The following is a 4452-nucleotide window of genomic DNA, read 5'->3' as shown; positions in this document are numbered from 1 at the left end:
ACGAAAAGGTCCAGCAGATTCGAGAAATCAATCCGAGCCGGCGGCCTTCGCGGCGATGAAGGGCCTCCCAAGGGAGATTTAAAAATGAGCTCATCAAGTGCGGAGGCCTGAGCATGGACGCCGCCAGGAAGTTGGCCGACCAGGCCATCAAAGTAGAAGACTATCACAAGGCACGGTAGGCCCAGCCAAGCCGAGCGCCCGGGGAAAGACGCCGTGGCAACAACAACGAGTCACGGTCCGATGAAAGACGCCGTAAGAATGATAGGACACGGTCAGACAAGCCTGCCTGGAAACACAGCCCGGCGGATACCCGGGGGAGCTCGGGAACGTACTACAAAAAACAGTACGAAAATCACACCCCTCTGGTTATATCAGCCGCCGAAGTTTTCGCTTTGAGTAAGAACGAGGGCCAGAAATGGGAGAGACCCCCTAGGCCGAGGAGTGACGGTGACACGAGCCAGTACTGCAAGTACCACGGCCACACCGGACACCTTACCAACGATTGCCGACACCTGAAGGATGCCATTGAGGAATTGATCCGAAAGGGGAGCCTCGGCAAATATGTTGCCAAAGGCCGAAAACCGGACACCGGCGGATCGAACAATGAAGTCCACCGAGCGGTTAGGAGTAGTCAACGTCGTCATCGAGACAAAAAAGCGGCGGTCCGCTCATGAGCACAAACGGCCCCGGGATGAGCCTCATCCGGCCATCAACTTTGTGCCCAACACAAAGAACCCCCGCTTCCAAGATCCCGCACATGACCATTGGACAAGCGATTACGATGGAGTCGCCGCTTTTCATAGCGCCCACTTACAAACCGCTGACATAGCCAACCATTTGGTGAAGCGATGCCTGATTGACACGGGCGCCTACACAAACGTTATGTACAGAGAATGCTTTCTCGGCCTCGGACCGAGGATCGAAGATCGAACCCCGCACCGACCCATTGTACGACTTTTCTGGGACGGTCCGTACCCCCGGGGTCGGTTAGATTGCCGGTGAAGTTTGGCGAGGGAATACGACCAAAAGCGTTATGTCTGAATTCATAGTCATCGACGGCGTGTCCGCCCACAACGTTCTCGTAGGCCGGATCACTTTGAGCGAGATCGACGCCGTGGTATCCATCAGGGCCCTAACACTGATATATGTCTCGGACCGGGGGGAAGCGCAGAAGCTCACCTCGAAAAACGAAGACCCCGATTTATGGGAGGTTCACGCTAATAGCTCGAAGGGCGACATCGTTATTATCAGCCCAAACGGAGACGTGTTTGAGCACGCCCTGAAGCTTACCTCATTGGCCTCGAACAGTGAATCCAAATACGAGGCGGTAATAACCGGAGTTAAGCTAGCTAAAGCCGCCGGAGCAGAGCGTATCGTAGTGATGACGGACTCACTTTTAGTGACCAACCAGATCAAGGGCGAGTGCGAAGCCCAGGACTATGGGGCAATCGGTATCTGGTGAGGGTGAGAGCCGTCGCTTCGAACTAAAAACCTTCCTGGATCAGACACCCCCAGATCCGGAACGACCGGACCATCGGCATGGTCGAAGAAGCGAGACCGAGGAGGTAGAGATTGACCCGAGCCGCACCATAACCATCGGTGTCAACCTGGAACCAAAATTCGAACCGACCTCCTGGATCTGCCGAGGAAAAATAAAGATGTTTTCGCATACTCGGCGGCGAAATGCCGGGCGTGAGCGGGAGGTGATTGTTCACAAGCCGAACGTGCTCCCCGCCGCCGCCCGATCAAGCAAAGAATGAGGAACTCCTCCGCCGAGAAGGACGACGCCATCAAAGCCGAAGTAGATAAATTACTAGAGGCAGGTTTTATCATGCCTTGTACCTATCCCGAGTGGTTAGCCAACGTTGTAATGGTGAAGAAGTCATCGGGGGCATGGAGAATGTGTGTGGACTTTACAAACCTTAATAAAGCATGCCCCAAAGATTGTTATCCCTTGCCTCGAATAGATAGTTTGATCGACGCCACGGCGGGCTACACCATGCTGAGCCTACTGGACGCCTTCTCGGGATATCACCAAGTGTTTATGGCCGAAGAAGACATGCCTAAATGTGCATTTATCACCGCCAACGGCACATACATGTACAAAATGATGCCGTTTGGTTTGAAGAACGCCGGAGCAACGTACACGAGGCTGGTGGACAAAGTGTTCCAAAACCAAAAAGGGCGAAACATTGAGGCTTACGTCGACGATGCTATTGTAAAAAGCAAATCCGACAGCGAGCATCTGGCCGACTTACACGAAACATTTTGTTCGCTAAGGAAATACAAGATGAAGCTCAACCCGATGAAATGCAACTTCGGTGTCCGGGCAGGTAAATTTCTTGGTGTACTTGTCAGTGCCAGAGGCATAGATGCCAACCCAGACAAAGTCCGAGCAATCCTAGACCTGCCGGAACCAAGGAATCGAAAAGAGGTTATGATGCTGACCGGGAGGATGGCGGCTCTCGCCCGTTTCATCTCCCGGTCAGCCGACAAGAGCACCCCATTCTTCAAGGTGTTAAAAGGAAATAAAGACTTCAGCTGGGGGGAGGAACAGAGCACGGCTTTCAAACAACTAAAAGCTCACCTTCAGACTCTCCCAACTCTGTCCAGGCCGATACTGGGGGAGACGCTATACCTATACATAGCAGTTACATCGGCCACGGTCAGCGCCGTGATCATCAGGGAAGAAGACAAACAAAGAACACCCAATCTACTTCGTCGACCATACACTGCTTTGCCCGCCGAGAAAAATTACCCACTAATTGAAAAAGCGACCTTTGCCGTTGTCATTGCCACAAGGAAGTTAAAACCCTACTTCGACGCACACCCCGTGACGGTCCCGACCGATCGGTTGGAGAAAGCCTTGGAAAAATTCGAGCAATCCGCGAGCTCATCAAATGGGCGATGGAACTTTCTCGCTTCGGCATTCAAGACAAACCAAGGCCTTCGATAAAGGGGCAAGCGCTCGCAGATTTCCTGGCCGAGTGCACATATCGAGAAGAGCCAAACCCGGCATATGGGAGGTCTACACCGACGCTCCTCCACGACGAATAGCTCGAGCCGGCATCCTTATCATCACCCAAACGGGACGAGTTTGAGTACGCCCTGAAATTCACCTTCTCGGCCTCGAACAATGAGTCCGAATACGAGGCGGTGATAACCGAGTCGAGCTAGCTAGGGTCGCGGAGCGAACACATCGTGTTGAAGATCGACTCGCTGTTGGTTACCAACCAAATCGAGAGGGAGTATGAGGCTCGGGACGACGGAATGGTAAGGTACCCGGAGAGGGTAAAAGCCGACGTAGCAAAATTGAAATCCTTCCAAATCCAGTGTGTTCCCGCATCCGAAAACAACCGGCCGACGCTCTCTAAACTCGCCACTCAACCATCAAGAATGTCACCAACCGTGCTTTGGTAGATATCGAGAATGCGAAAAGCATCACTGAGACCGTCGGCATGGTGGGTAACGTAGAGACCGAGACAACGTGGATGACCCCTATAATGAGATACAAGCTTACAGGTGAATTGCCGGAGGGCCGCAATCCCTCGGCCAAAATAAAAAGGATCGCCGCAAGGTACCTGGTATTCGAAGGGGAACTGTATAGGAGATCCGTAATAAGACCACTCTTGAAGTGTGTCGGTCCGGCCGACGCAGAACTAATACTGACAGAAATTCACGAGGGCATCTGTGGACATCACATGGGGGCAAGAACACTAGCCCACAAAGCCCTCCGAGCCGGCTACTTCGGCCCACCATGCTTCAAGATTCCGAACGAAGACCAAGAAGTGCACGAACCGTCGGATGCACGCCCGGTGATACACGCTCCCTCCGAGACTTACAAAATGGTGCTTAGTCCCCTTCCCTTCGCGCAATGGGGGATGGACATGCTAGGACCGTTCCCAACAGCCTCCGGAGGAAGGAAATTCTTAATCGTCGCCGTTGACTACTTCACCAAATGGGTTGAGGCCGTAGCAGTACCAGCAAAGACCACAGCAGCCGTCAGAAAGGTAATCTGGGAAAACGTTATAACCCGCTTCGGATTGCCCCAAGTTATGGTATTTGACCACGGTCGAGAATTTTGGAGCGACCTGATAATGAACTGGTTAGAGGAGCTGGGCATCAAGTTTGCGTACTCCTCCGTCTGCCATCCACAGAGTAACGGGCAGGCGGAGGCAGCCAACAAAACCATCCTCAACGGCTTGAAGAAGACAGTTGAAGACCTTAAGGGAAGGTGGGCCGATGAACTACCCGGCGTCTTGTGGTCCCTTCGAACCACAGAAAAAGAAGCAACGGGATACACCCCCTTCCACCTAGTCTACGGCTCCGAAGCAGTCCTGCCGATCGAAGCAACAGTGCCGACATTCAGAACGACCACCTTCGACCCAATTGAAAACGAGGAAGGCCTAAGGGCTTCCCTGGACCTGGTCGAAGAAAGCCGCGACACAAAGA

The sequence above is a fragment of the Silene latifolia genome, chromosome 2 (genome assembly GCF_048544455.1).
Source record: "Silene latifolia isolate original U9 population chromosome 2, ASM4854445v1, whole genome shotgun sequence".
In the NCBI taxonomy this organism is placed as follows: Eukaryota; Viridiplantae; Streptophyta; class Magnoliopsida; order Caryophyllales; family Caryophyllaceae; genus Silene; species Silene latifolia.
This window is presented reverse-complemented; position numbering follows the sequence as displayed.